The 15,364-nt window shown below is 38.1% G+C and overlaps 1 long non-coding RNA gene across 1 annotated transcript in view; it reads left to right on the top strand.

The window, feature by feature from the left end:
* Window positions 1-14,922, top strand: part of LOC134173036 (uncharacterized) — a 41,207-nt gene extending 26,285 nt beyond the window's left edge. Inside the window, exons 2-3 of the long non-coding RNA XR_009968108.1 lie at window positions 7,890-8,075; window positions 12,246-14,922. This is a non-coding gene — a long non-coding RNA (uncharacterized LOC134173036). The remainder of the gene's footprint in view (window positions 1-7,889; window positions 8,076-12,245) is intronic.
* Window positions 14,923-15,364: the final 442 nt, after the last annotated feature.

Here is a 15,364-nt window from a genome sequence, read left to right as displayed (position 1 = left end):
AATTCCTTGCCACAGGCTGTTGCAGATGCTAAAAGTTTGCTGGTGTTCAATATTGATTTGATACATTAATAGAAGAAAAAATGACCTAGGGTTATTATGAATGGATGCCCACTGTGGTTGAGGAAATTTCAAAATAAAGAACTGAAAGCTGTGAGGCAATTCCTGGGAAATATGTTCCTCTCATTTTCTTTCTACTTGTCCCTAGGAACTGGCCGTTACCAAGTACAGCATACTGAAACAGGCAGATATTTCATCTGACATTTTATGGTTGGTCCAATTCTCTCACTGCATCTCTTTAAACTTAAAGCTGTTATTTTGTTTAAAGCTATTAAGTGATCCTCACCATTGCAGATCTTCCCCTTTACCTCGTAAGAAATATCACTGGGGTTCATACGTGTGATCACTGAGGTCATAAGACAGTGAAAGACCTGTTTTTCGCTAAATGGTCTCATATAAAAGGAAAGAATTTTCTGGGAAGAATAAGGCTGTAGATGAACAAAGATAACTTTGCTTCAATATGCACATTTGAGTAATAAAGATATTGAATTTTTGGACTTAGAATAAAGCTGCTGGTTCATAGGACCTTGATATTGCTTGAGGGATACTGTACCTTATTTTTAATAAAATAGCATAACTCTGATCAATGTCTATGAATTCATGTCATGCAAAGAACATTCTGCTTTCTAGATAAATTTAGATGCATCTGATGCAGTCAATTTCCTAGGAGAACTAATTTCTTCTTAGTCCTTTAATCTTTGGCAGAATTATTTCACAGGCAATCCTTACTTTGTTATACTTCATAGCTTTATTTTTCATCAATTCCATCTGTATTGCTACAGCAAAGAAAGCTTGTGGCATTATGTCCCCAGGACTTTCAGGAAAGAAAATAAGGTTGGTGAACTTTTAGGTTAACTCTTGTGGTCCTTCCTGAAATGTTGTGACATATTAAAATCAGATTTGTGATCTTACAAGCAAATTGTCCTCTTGATTTCTTAATAGAATATGACCTTTTTTACTGAAAGGAACTGAGCTAAACAGTAAGTGAGCTGAACTGAACAGTTAGTGGGGATAGAAATAGGGCACTCAGTGGAGCAAATGGATAGACTGTAAGTTTTAGACTAAAATGTCGTGCCCTCGTGTGTTCTCAAATTCCTTAGTGTGAACTGTGTTGTGTGTCTGCAAAGCTTCTGTTTCTTTTTGAAATTGAAAGGATGAACAGTTTTCATAGGGTGGTCCAACAGAACTGGCTGTGGTCTGCTTAATTTTCAATGACAACCAGACTGAATTTTTTGAAAAGAAATGTATTGTTGAAACAGCAATAGCCTCAATATACCTCTCATTTAAGAGAGAAATTTTACTGTTTCCTACTGTTAGGTTAGCATTTATTTGAACTGGAGATTCATTTATTTTTAATAGTTTAGTGGTAGGATTACTTAATCATCAGAAAACCCTATATTCTCTTTTTATACAAAACTCTAAAATTTAAATTTCATTTGTATCTAGAGTGAAGAGTGTGTAGATCAAGTTCCAGTTTTGGACAATTGAAGAAGTTTCAAGGGAGTTTCTGGTGTCTGGTGTGCTAAGATGGCCTACCCAAAATCTGTCTCTGCAATGCTACTGCATAGAAAAGCACGTATTTGAAAATCAGTGCATTAGTGGAAGACTAACAGAGTTCAGGGTGAAAATATTCTTTGTTTGCTGTAGGTAGCATTAGATTAAGGTATAACATCACTTTCTAATTAATTAGCAGATAAAGAAGGAAACATTCCTCTGCAGGCAAGGAAGGTTCCAAGTTTTCACACAGAAAGGTAAAAATCTGATGTTAGGCAGGGAAAGGACACTGGTTTAGAGTAATCACTAGTCTGATCTGGCATTCCACACTCCCACCATCTCCTTACTGCTGTCTGTTGGAGTAGAGATTGTGATATTCTAATCCTTCAAAACACTAAAAATAAATCTCTAGTCAGATAATTCAAATGGAAACAAAGATTGGGGGACAGTGGAAAGGAGTATAGATGTTTCTCTAATGATGTATGAATACCTAAAGAGCTGTCAAGTGTCCATTAAAGATCCATTGGGAAACCAGAATAAAACCCTTACAGACTGAATCGATTTTGCAAGGGCAAATCACTGATAGAGAATGGAGAGATCCACCTGAATGTGGTGGGTACATTCTGCCTGCAGCTTTTCAACCTAGCCAGTAGTAAAGAATATTCACTGTAAGCTGCATTTTTCATTGAAAATTGTTAGTGATAAGAAAACACACTTAGGCTGGCAAAAGCTGAACTGTTAGAGGAAGTGAATATTTCCATTAGTTGTCAGACTCTTTCCTCTCGCACTGCTAGCATAGCCGCTTCTGAATCACCCAGGAGGTAGGTTCTGCTGAGTACATGGGCATGGATCCCTCAGTGTGAACTTTCTGCAGGGAAGCTTTATTTGCAAATAAGAATTGCCTAGTTCCTTTGTAATTAGAGCAAAGATGATCCTGAGCAATTTCCTTCACCGCTGGTCTCGGAAGATGTTAGCTCCACGAAAGGAACAATCATAAAAAGTTAACAAGCAGCATTGTCACTAGATGGTCATCTGATGCTCATAAATGTTAGTTCTGTCTGTGCAGAAAAGTTACAATTTACACTGCATGGCAGGTAAAGTTATTCACTGACAAGCCCAGAAGATGCCTGCAGGCTAGTGTCTGATTAATCAGGAAACATTTACTTGAGCAAGCCATCAACAGTTACATATCTAGGTATACCTCCAACAAAAGGAGAGGGTACTAGCGGAATTGTGCCTGATTTCCTCTGAGCAGACCACCTAAACTAAGGATCCTGTGCTGGAACACAAATAGGACATCCTCACTCCATGCGTCTGGGATACAAAGACCATTCAAGCACTGACAGAGAGCAAGTATGAGCAAAAGGCTAGGAATTTTCTGTCTAGAAAAGGGAAGACAGAAGGGAAATATGATAGCAGTGCATGGAAAAGGTGAAGAGGGAATGATTATTTTAGAGTTTGTGATTCAAGTATTAGTTAGCTTTCAATAAATCAGGGCTATAAAATGAAATTATGAAGACATAAGAAAAAAGAGGAGATTTTTCTTTGTATAGTAAAACTGGTGAGCTCTGCCTCAATGCATTGCAAAGGTCAATGTTTACAATGTTTACATGCAGAAAAGCAATTGGAAAGCTTCATAGATGAAAAAGAGCTGTTAATCACAAAGATATTACCTCAAACCCTAGAATTTATAAATGGAGGTCATTAGATGATCTTCAAGGCCCCTTCCAACCCAAACCATTCTATGATTCTACAAATTTCTTGCACCAGAGAGCAATTGTGACTGATTGACTATATGGAGAAGAATAAATATGTTTGCTTTCTTACAGTCTTTCTTAGGCATTTGCTGTTGGCCACTGTCAGAATAGTGGGATGCTGAGTGAGGCTATCACTAGGCAAGCGAAGTCTTTTCCCTAATAAAAATTTCTAAAGGGGTGGACTTGGAGCTCTAAACTGTAACAAATGTAATGAGAATATTAACTGCAGTTTCAGTGATCTTTGACACAGTTGTTGGTGTACTTATGCTCTGGTACGTCTACGACTGCAGACCCTTAGATCAGGGCTGTGGGGTCCTGGGGGAGCAGTAAGAGAGGAGACACCAAGCAGATGTGAAACTTTAATGAGGGGGGAGTTAAAGGAGGATTACGGGACTGCTAGTGCATTGAGTCATCTCTGCTCTTACTGACATTTTGCAAAGATGAATCATTAAACTGCTCTGTCCTGGAGACACCAGGAACAGAAAACTCAGCTGTTGCTTTTTCCTTTGGTTTGTTGTATTCGTATGTGTCAAGATTCTGGAAAGCTGACAGTAAAGTTCCTGTTTAAAGCCTCCAAGGGTTGGCACCTTCTATAACACAGATAAATATTTTTATGGACTCCTAATGCAGTACATTTATAAGACATCCAGTGTCTTAAGTAGCAAAGTAATAAAACACATTACATGCATGTAGCAACTTTCCAGCTAGTTTTTGAAGAAACCTGACTTTGACTTCTGCTGCACTGATTTCTACTTTTCTGCCTATTAGAAAAATTGCTTACCACTTACACCTGCTTTTGCAGGTGTTTTAATTTCTTTGCATAGGAGCAGGAAATAGTTTCATTTCAAAATGCCTTGCATATGGTTATATGGAGTAAAGATATATTTCTCAAAGGAACTTGATGAAGGGAATTAGATAACTCAGATGAACATTTGTCACACGAATGTTGATCACAGGTATGATCTCTAAAAAGCTTATCTTCCCCCTCTCCTCTTTTCATTACCTCCTGTAAAATGTATGCTACAATTAATTTTTAACAGCTAATATGCAACCGTGCCTGGAATTTGCAAGGTACTGCTACAAAACTAGATAGTACAGTGAAAAGGGAAGAGAAACCAAGATATCTGCATTTGATTTCCACTAATGCCAGAGGCTGTTTGTGCTCTGCAAGTACAGAGCTCTTCATGGTATCATTTATCAAGTATATGGAACTGCTCCCTGTTTTTAACTTTATAATTTTGATGCAGATTTTGTGATTTCCTCAGGAAATCAATGTCAAGATTGAGATTAAATTTGTTCTATTTTGTTTTTCCTCCTTTAATATAGGTTGTCAATATAAATTCTGATGAAATATTTCAATAATTCATTGCTCTTCATCTCCAATAGAAAATGAAAGAGAGCTCCAGGAGAGAAAGTTCTCACTGGAGTCAGATTTGTATTTTGTGCCTATCTTGGACCTACATCTGTAAACAGTTATGAAAATGCTGCATGCACATCAATAATACAGATAACATAGGTATTTGTCACAAAGTAAAACATACTGTCATATAAATGAATAATCAATTCACTTAGCAGCTCTCCTTTTTTCACACTCATTTTAGGTTTTGGAAGCTTGAGGCTGCTGTTGCAAAACCATTCTATTTACCTGCTCATGTTTGTTCGAGTGACTGTGGGATTATCACTTAAAGTAAGAAAGCTCTTTTAAAATGCAGTTTCCTACTCTGCTGGTAGTCTCTGGCACCTGCACCTGAAGTCTGGAAAACAAAGTTTATGGATGAATTGAACAGGGTTTAACTTGGTCTGTTCAAACTAGGGCTCTTTCACCAAGTGATAGGAGTAGTCTCCACTGATTTCTAATGATGCTTGTCTTTTTTTCCAAACATCTCAGGTAGATGGAACTGTAATATTATTACAGTATGCCCATCTCCAGAAGGTTTCCCTTAGCTTATAATTGGCTCTATTGTAGAGTTACTGGCAATAGCAAATAGCCTGTCAGCTTGATTTTCTGAAATATCTTTAAAAAACCCACTTCTTTATATAGATGAAGATCTTGAGAACTGAAGTTCTGCAGGTGTTCTGGTTGGGTCCATTCTGTGCTTCTGCTGAAATACTACTTTCCTAGAAAAGTCTCAGGAATGAGATTTTGAATGCTGTAAATTTTTTCGGCTTGACACAGTGACAAATTTGTAAGACCTCCTCAGGGTCTGTGGAAGGATCTGAAAGCTTGTTTATTTTTAGTTTACTTTGCTTTACTTTAAAATGTTTTTTCTTGCTGGTAGTTGTGTCTTTTCATGTGACTTTTGGGATCATAATTGTGAATTAGAACGGACGAATGAAAAACAATGGAATTTAACAAACTGCTTCTTGTTTCCTCGGGTCTGTATTCTTGGTAGTCTGTGAATCAATATACTGAACTTATATGCAAACACTTATGTAAAGACAGAAATAATGTATGCAGAGCAGTTTTTGCCACACTTATCTTTGCTATTATTTTATTTTGTATGGATATGTTTCCAACTGTGGAAATTATATTTTCCATTTATGATTTAATGTAATATGTCAGTCTCTTGGATAGGGCTGAGAAATTACAGTGTGTGTGTGCATGTCAGAAACTTCCAGCTGTCCTTCCGAATGTAAAATTAATATTTTTTACATGCTTTGTTAGATTATGATTTTTTTAAGCCTCCAGTCTAAATTCCCATGCAATCCAGGGCAAACTTAGAAGTGTATGGGAATTGCTTGAGGCCTAGGCTATCTGAGTTTTGAATATACCAAAGGGTGGAGATTCCACAGCTTCTCTGGGCCCCTAATCCAGTGCCTCATCACCATTTGTGCGAATTATGTTTCACCACTCATGCAGGCAGAATTTCTTGTGCTTAAACTTTTTACTGTTTTCCCTTGTCCTTTTCTTGGGAAAATAGGTCTACTAATAATGCCATCTCGGAATTTAAATATACTCGCCAAATCCTGTATTTCACTTCTCACCACGTGTGGTAAAACAACCTTGAAATGCTTACAGAACAGCTGAGGAAATAATGACTCCACTATTTTTTATTTACATGTGGGGTGCTGAGTTTGTAATACTTATTTAATTGAAATTATTCAAACATGGTTAACATTACGAGTCAACTTTTCTAATCATTACATTATATACATCCCACCACTGTATTTTCTTCCTTTAATGCCCAAAGTAAATCTGCTTTCAGAATACGTACTCCATTGGATTTCTGATATGTAACAATTTGGGTCTTGCAAACTAGATTTTCCTACCCACACGTGCTTGTATTTGTGGATTAAATTGTCCATTGCAAACACAAGAGGAGGGCAAACACTGAAAATCTTCTTTTGTTTGTTGCAAAAGCAGATCATAAGTACACAGCTCTGCTGTACTGTTGTGAAAAGAAATAAGGTTACACTCATCTTGGAGAAGAAAATGCTCAGGATTTTTCTGTTTACTTTTTGGTGCAAATTCTCTGAGTTTCGACCCTCCCCTGCATCCTTTCTCTAGAGAAATTAATTTGCAGGTAGTGAGAGGTGGGAAACCTCTGCAGTTTCCCACAGCACTATCCCTCTAATAAAAATCCAATCATGCCCTGTCTCAGACAAGTCCAAACTCAGATCCAAGTCTCATGACTATTCTGAACTGATGTCATTATTTATATCCTTGTCATAGTTGAGCCACATGAGTGGATTTTACCATAGGGTGGCTGGCTTAGCTTAAATTGCTTTCACTTGTTCTCCTTGAGCTGAAAATAACTTATTTAACAACTGTGTTAGTGAGAGCAAGATGTACAATTCCTAACAAAGAAAAGGCCTTTACTATACTCACAATGAATACCACAAGCAGTATACCAATAGCAACAGCTCCTCCTTGAGAGACAGCTTGGGTTTTTTTACTTAAAGTGAAACTGCATAAGGATGATAATGTAGGAATATAAAAATACATTAGAATTTCACTTAACATCTTTCACCTCATAAATACTGATGAAAACAGTGAGACCTATATGCAGTGATCAGTTGTGTCGACTTGGGAAAGAATTCTTTCACAACCATAAAAATTCTCCCTCAGTTTTTCCCCCAGGTAAAACACAGAGAGTTCCTGATAACAAGTAAATTACTGGGGAATGTTAGACTTTTTCTAAGAAAGTCGCAGAATATAAATGGGAATATAAATCAGAATAAAAGCTTTTAATCTTACAACAAATATTAAATACTGCCAATTAACTATCATAACCATCATCATGTTTTGATTATGAAAAAATAAGATGGTATAAATCTTAGCTATTCCTTGACATCCACCAAAACAGCTTAATTTTTACCATTCCCTCAAGAGAGAAAAAATAGAAAAGGAACATATAAAAAGGTTTTCACTTAATAGCGTGGAATTAAATCACTGCGCCTTATGTAACTGTGAAAGAAAATGGACCACTGACTCATGAGAGTTTTCAAAAGCTGTCCTCGTTGCTGACTGGAGTAAGATTTGTTGTTGTCTTTGGTAGCTACTTAGGCTTCCTTTATGTTTTAGCCCTCCATTATGGATAACAGTGTAGTCATCTGTTTTTTCTATTTGTTTTCCAATAGCACCTGCAAGTCCCAGGCACAGGGCAGAATACAAAGGGTCACGTTTGACTGGGAAACCGAACTGGATTCTACTCCTGCTAAACTCTGTGAATGTTTGTGGGCAAGTTAAAAACAGAGAGAGAGCTTCACTGAGAACTTACCTGTTTAAATAAATGGCACAAATGGGGAGCAGAGCTTATCTCAGAGGTTTGGAGTTTATTCTTTGTTTTGTTTTAACCTATTATGGAACACTTCTATTTCTTGCTTAATTTAAAGTCACCTGGAGCCTTTACCTTGATTTGAATAGAGGCTAAATCCCATGCTTTGTTTTTACTATTTCAGTTCATATATTTTATCAAATGAGGATAATAATCAGCAATATTAGAACCTGTAGAATTTGTAAATCAAGTTCTTGGAGTAACTGCAATATTAACATGAGCTGTCAAAACTAACCCTTGAAATCTCTTGTTATTTCCTCATGACGTTGTTACCAGCTACGCCTATTTGTTGTGTCTCAAACTGAATTTTTAACTAGCAGCTTTACCCTTTGCACTTCTTTACCTTAGCAAATTTTCTGTGATGTATTCATAGTCAAAACAAATCACATCAGATTATTTGAATTCATTTCCCTTGGACACCATAGCAGTAATGAGGTTAAATAATTGATAAATTCCTAATTCTAGTAAAATTCTAGTATTTTTCCATTAAAAAAGTATCAGTATTCTTTACTAATATTTTCTCAATGTTGATCAAAGATCCCATTGTTTCTATTTACCTGGCATATTTAATGCAACCCTTTATTACTTGCAGTCATTGGTTCCTTTCATAGTAATGTCAGTATATGTGCAAATAAATTAAATACTTTCCAGCCAGGTAAGTCATGTCATCTCTCCCTAGTAATCTTCACTTGAATTCCATTCACCAAAATAGTGTGTCATACCTTGTTATTGGCTGGGAGCTACCTTTTGTCTGCTTGCATTTCTGAGGACAAGTTTCTCCCTCCTGTTAAATGAGAACTACAAGGTGCTCCCCACTTTCTGGGCAGTGGTGGGAGAAGGAGGTGGCCAGAGAGACAGGAACAGAGTGAGGTAAGAATCTGTGGGAGCACTGGGTGAGAGGCAACTGAGATCAACCCTGCAGCCTATAGTTCTACTGGCAGCCATATTTCATGTGGGCTGTGCACAGAGCTGAGAGCCAGGTGGTGTGGTACAGGTCCAATGACAGAAACCAAATTTCCCCTTCTAGAATGGAGGATAGAAGGACAGATGCATGCCTGAACCTAGACACTCATCTCCCTGACAGTCAAAATGTGTTAAAACTAACTGCCCCTTCGCCTGCCACTGGGAGCGGAGCTAGGAGAAGGCTGTAGATGCTGAGCTGGTCTGTCATCTGTTATGGTTTAAGCCCAGCTGGTAACACAGAACCATGCAGCTGCTCTCTCACTCCCCTTGCTTCCTTGCACCGCTCCCGGAGGGATGGGGAGGAGAATCAAAAGAATGTAACTCCCATGGGGTTGAGATAAGAGCAGTCCAGTAACTAAGGTATAACACAAATCACTGCTGCTACCACCAATAATAATAATGATAAGGGAAATAACAAGAGAAGAGAATACAACCGCTCACCCATAGACCGATACCCAGCCTGGCCTGAGCAGAGATCCAGCCCTTCCCAATAACTGCCCCCAGTTTTACATCCTGGGCATGACGTGTTGTGGTATGGAATACCCCTTTGGTTAGTTTGGGTCAGGGGTCCTGTCCTGCTTCCTCCCAGCTTCCCCTCCTCCCTGGCAGAGCATGAGGCTCACAAAGTCCTTGGTCAGAGTAAACATTACTGAGCAACAACTAAAAACATCGGTGTTACCAGCGCTGTTCCCAGGCTGAAAGTCAAAACACAGCACTGCACCAGCTACCAAGAAGGAGAAAAATGACTGCTGCTGCTGAACCCAGGACACATCCGAGGTGGAAAGCTAGCTCTGACATCAAGCAGCTGTGAAAACTGAATAAACCACTCGTTATCTTCCTGTAACCATAAATCCTGTGGAAGCTGCTTCACTAAGCAGTCAGTGCCCCTGTATGGAAACCGACTATTGTCCTTACATTTGTGAGATGAATAGGAAAATATATGTGTAGATTTGACTACATGCTCCTATTTCTTTGTATAAAGATTTATGTAGAGATTGTAGGGCATTATGATTTCCAAAGGTCCCTTCCAACCCTTTTGATCCTGGGATTATCACCATTTTTTAATGTAGTTGAGATTAAAAACTTTGAAGACAGCATTTCCCCTCTGTGACAGTTACTGCATATTCTGATGGAAAATCTTCCTAAATCAACAGTGAGGTGACAAAAAGATCAAAAGCATTTGGCTTTCTGCCTATTAGGCTGCCCCAAAGCAGCACTAGTAAAATATTTGAAGGATTTGCTGTCTACTTACAGTGCCATTTATATTCACTAGTTTCAATAAGTAAAGTAGCTGTCTCCAAGCAGTGTACACCATAAATGGCAATGGATTTTCTCCCCGTAACATCTCTTAGTGTCGCCATCACCACATTGTAGGTGAAAACCAATGAGAAGAGTCACAGACTTAGGAAAATGCAGAATGATGAACAGTTGGAGAAAAATTATTTTTTAATTTCAGAAAAGGGCAAAACAAGTTTTTAGTGTTTTAAGTTTGAGAGTAATTGATCTTAAATATGACACATCATATTTATTAAAAACTTAAATCATACCTAATCCTTAGCTAATTTTGCAATGGTAAGTGATCAGTTAGGATTTCCATATTTTTCCTCATATATGATATGAAAAATGGATTTGAAGGATTTGAACCAGCCTCAGTCAAACTACTGGTTTTGTTAGACTTGTTTAAAAAAAACAAAAATCAAAAAAAAACACCAAATAATTCAGCAAATCTGAAGAGATGTAATATCCAAGGTTTTCTCTGAAAATAGTTGGGAAGTGTATGGATGAGATCCTAGTACAATCATTTAAGAAAGGTTTCAAATAGATTAAAGGAGTCCTTAGGCTGTGAAATCCATGATGCTTAAGGAAAAATACTTACTCATCTTCTTAGCAAGAACCACTGAAAAGGCTGGGGTTTCACAATAAAAAGTACAGCACTTCATCTGGCATCTCTTCTTTTGACCTCCTCCTGTTAATAGTAGTCCTTCCAATTTAAATAGCGTCATATTTCTCATATTCTTCAATTTCTGATCCAGAACTTAAAGCTAATGCCCTTTTCCTCAGCTTGGCTATTTGACCATTTTCTTTTTGCTGATTTAATCTCACATTTAAGAAAATACTGTATCTGATGGCAAAATATTTTATAAGCTGTCCATATGGTGGATACCAGAGCCATCAAAACCTGAAATGAGTACTTGCTTAACAGTAGATCAAACCTTGGTGCTCCTTTCTTCACTCATTGTGCAGTATATGGTCTAAAACACATGAGTAAGCATTATGATGTGAGGTATTTTTGTCCAAAGATGACAGCAAGATCTAGGTTGTCCTGTGTCCTGAATAAACACTGATAAAGACTTGAAGGTTATCTTCTGACAAAATCCATCAAGCAAGATTTACAACAGAGGAGAGGATAAGGAAACAGAGATAAATATGTTCTATGAAAAACAAGATGTTGTGCCACTGTGTTCCAGTTTTTCAATTCTGTGCCATTGGGCAGTCTGTAGCAGAGCACCATGTGCTCTTCTCTTTCCCTTCCCTTGCTCAGGGCTGAGCTGGACCCCTGCACCAGGTCAGCCTGAGCTCTGCTGACAGAACAGCAAGACTGCTTCTCTCACACATTTGTTTGGTTTTTCTTTAAGAGCAGAGATGTGTAAAAGTGTTTCAGCTTTCAAGACTTCTCCCTTGAAACTGGGTAGAAAAGACTGCCCGAGGAATAGCAATTGTTGTTGCTATGACATTAGAAATTAATACCAGTGCATATTTGCTTGATGTTCTCAGCACTAATTTCCCATGTAGACGAACCATCACAGATCACTTCAGTAAACTTTTCTGTCACTGTTGCTTTCAGCTTAGGACATTCTTAGCTTTAGCATCTTGACCATAAATCCTCAGTAGGATAATATGGTTTCATCCAAGAATGAAATGTGCTGGAACAGAGAATTGAGGTGGCTGTATTTAGACAAGGAAATCTTGACAATGAAAAGGTAAATATTTTGACTGCTGGAAGACAGGGAATAAAGCAAAGAGTATGAAAGACCAGGAGACAAGATATGTTGGCTTGGATCTGAGGGAAAGGGAGAAACCGAGGCAGATGGTAATGGCAAAGTTATTAAGTTGAGGTAGAGGTAGCTGGGGAATACTATCAGCAAAAAAGGTGAACAAAAATAAGAGAAAAAAAAAACATTCTGTACCTTTTTAGGCCTGCTTAATTGGAACTACCATAAAGCTGATGCCCAGTGCATGGAGAAGACTCTGAGAAATTTGCAGTTGGCCAAGGAGCCGAAGGAGACTAATGAATAACGAATACTATTCAAAATCCTCTAATTACATAGCAGGTTGCTACCTTGGAAGAAAAACAAGCTAATATAAATGCAAAAGGACCAGAAACAGCCCTTCTCCAAATAATTCACTTGATTCAGCAAGCTGTCAGCTGCACTATTTCATTTTCTCTCTTCTTAATCCTCCTTCTCTCTGCTGAATGCCTTCCTACGCAGCAGCTCTTCTAAGCTAAGGGTTTTGTTAGTCCTCTGGCTTCTCCCAACCTGTACTACTACATGTAATGGTTCCTATAAATAAAAATATTTATAGGAACTTCAGAGTTATCTGAAACCTCCAAATCAGTAGAAAATCTGGATTAGAACTGGTTATTTTCAGTGAGATTTTGGTGGATTTTAATTCTGTGTAGAGCTGGGCACCAGTTAAGAGGAGACAGCAATCTGCTGAAAGAAAAGGGAACTGAAGCAAATGTTCTGGGATGCAGATGCAAGAAGGCTTTTTTTAAAATTTATTATTTTTTAGACTTTGATTTCCCAGTGGCTTGAATTTACAGCATTTCCGTTCCAGGAACTTTATCAGGGAAGCAAAGGTCTCGGTCTTTTCATCTTACAGGCTCTGAGGAAAGGCTGTACAGCCTTCCTGTGCTCTCCTGCCCATCTCCCGCGAATCACAGCTACGTGCCCCTTACCGGTACCTTCCAAGTTGCCAGGAATGTAACTTTCAGTAACTCAAATTTGTACTTATATGAAGGCTATATATTCACCTTTTGTGAAGACTTTCTGTAGAATTCTGTCCAAAAGATTTATTTTTCCTTTTCACCAAAATCTCTACATTGGATTTTATATTTTCTCTTGAATACTTTTATTTCTGAATGTGAGGATGCCTTACTAACCACAGTGCAATAAAGAAAAGGAAATGATAATGTTATTTTCACCGTGGCTTCAAAAAAGGGTGTGTCTTTAGAATACAAGATGATATAATTTAAACTCAGTTATAATTTTTCTGCTTTGTGGTATGCAGTTCTCTATAAAGAGTAATGATCAGTTACTATGGAAACAGATGTATGCACATACACTCACCTGCACACACAAAAATGCTAAAAAGGTGCCAGAGAAGGCCTAAGCTTCTATTGGAAATGTTGTGTATATCTGTCCCTATGGCTAAAAGGAGATCTGTGTGACTGCTGTAGTGGAAGAACAACTGCTGTGTATGAAAGATGATGCTGTCACAAAACCAAGTGTGCATAAATTGGACACATTAAAGTCAGAAGCCTCCTTCTGATGTTAGAGAAGCTTGGTTTTGGAGCAGGTGTCCAAGGTCAATGACAGCAACAATTTGCACTACGTTTAGGATAGAACCATGATTGGATTTGTGTGATTGAACACAGTAGCAGAGTTGGCAGTCCTCTAGCAGCTTCCAAAGACCTTCTGGCTATTTACATGCATAATATCTTCAAGGGTATTTTTGCTTAGCCTTGCCTTTTGGTTTTGTCTGTGCTGTTATAAGCCACAACGTCCAAAACACTCCCTCTTACTGCCAATAGCTACCTGACTGACAGTTCTTACAATCCCTTTAGCGGCCAATAGCTGACTGTCCAGCTGAAACTCAAGAATCAGTGAAGAGGGTTATCTGCCTTGAAAACCAACAAACATGTCAGAGATCTGAAACAAACAACTTCAAATGCACAGGGTAAAGCTTTAACAGGAGACAGTTGGAAAGGAGAACTTGTGGAGATGGGAGAATGAGATAGGTGAGGCAGAAGAGTAGGAGAGGCAACAGTAGGGCACCTCCAGGCATAAATAAAATCCCACAAGTCCAAAATTCAGCATATAGTAAACTGTTTTCCTTGCTAACAAGGTTGGGAGCTCATAAGATACACAGATCCTAGAGCTTGCCAAGTCCTGACGCTCATGCAATCATGAACGTAGAAACGCTTAGGAAGTTGCAGGTATATAGACTCCACCCAAATAATGCTGTTTGAGACTGGGAATGTTGTTTGTGAGACATTAAGCAGTACTTTTGTTGTTGTTATTTATTATTTTATATACCCAGTGCTTTTGAATACATGTCAGAGCACTTCTGTTTGTTTGTGTATTTAATATGTATTCCACATCAATATGTGGAAGAGATTATTGTAAGTGGGAAAATTAGGTCTGAATGATGCTGCTTATTTCATGATGAGTAAATTGAGCTTTTCTTTTGAAAGGTCACAATGCTAAAATGACTTTTATGTCAGCAAATGTCAGATCAGATTGAACTAGGTCTCTAGTATTTTTTCACTTGCTGAATACTGTATGTAATGTTAAAATCCAAAAGAGTAATTGACATCTAATTATTGTCAGTGCAATTATGTGCATGTCTGGTGTAACTCGGCTCTTGAAGTTAGAACACTGCTGGAAATGGGACACTTTGTTCTGGAGAAAGTTCTGTAATGATGCAACTGAGTAAATTTATTGACATACTTAAACTCTTCAGGTAGCTTTGCTGGGTTGCCTCTACAGCTGATTTATAGGTTCAGTTGACAGAGGACAGACAGTACTTGGAAATGTGCGTCTGTCATCTACAATCAGGGAGAAAATTTTGTACTGCTTTTTTCTCATTTCAATTACAAGGTTTGTGAGAAGTGCCCTTTCCTTCTGCAAGAGAACATGGGACTTGGAGAAGACCACAAGGCAAGGGCCTTGGTAAGTCAGTGAGGGGATATATACCTAGACTAAAAGCTCCAATTGCAGCATTACTGTCTAATCAACTGAACAATTTTGTTGAGCAAGAATACAGACCTTTATGTTTTTAGCCAGCAGATGAAAGTTTGAAAATGCATATACCAGTTGTTTATCTTTTGTACACGTGGATTGTCTGTTATTACCATTTAAGCCTGGTCACTGTCACCTTGCCTGGACTGTTTTGTCTGAGCTTTTGCATAGTGCTGTGACAGTGGAGGAGAGAGTGCTGGGTATGTTGCATATGACAGGTCATGCAGCGTGCTTCATGAATGTGCTTCATGTTTCTTTATTGGGGTGCTAAATTGCTAGTCTGTTTAAC

This window comes from Pezoporus occidentalis, unplaced genomic scaffold, assembly GCF_034315485.1.
Source record: "Pezoporus occidentalis ecotype Australia unplaced genomic scaffold, CSIRO_AGI_Poc_V1 ctg49, whole genome shotgun sequence".
In the NCBI taxonomy this organism is placed as follows: domain Eukaryota; kingdom Metazoa; phylum Chordata; class Aves; order Psittaciformes; family Psittacidae; genus Pezoporus; species Pezoporus occidentalis.
Note: the sequence above shows the minus strand (reverse complement) of the source record. Positions and strands in the feature narration are given on the sequence as shown.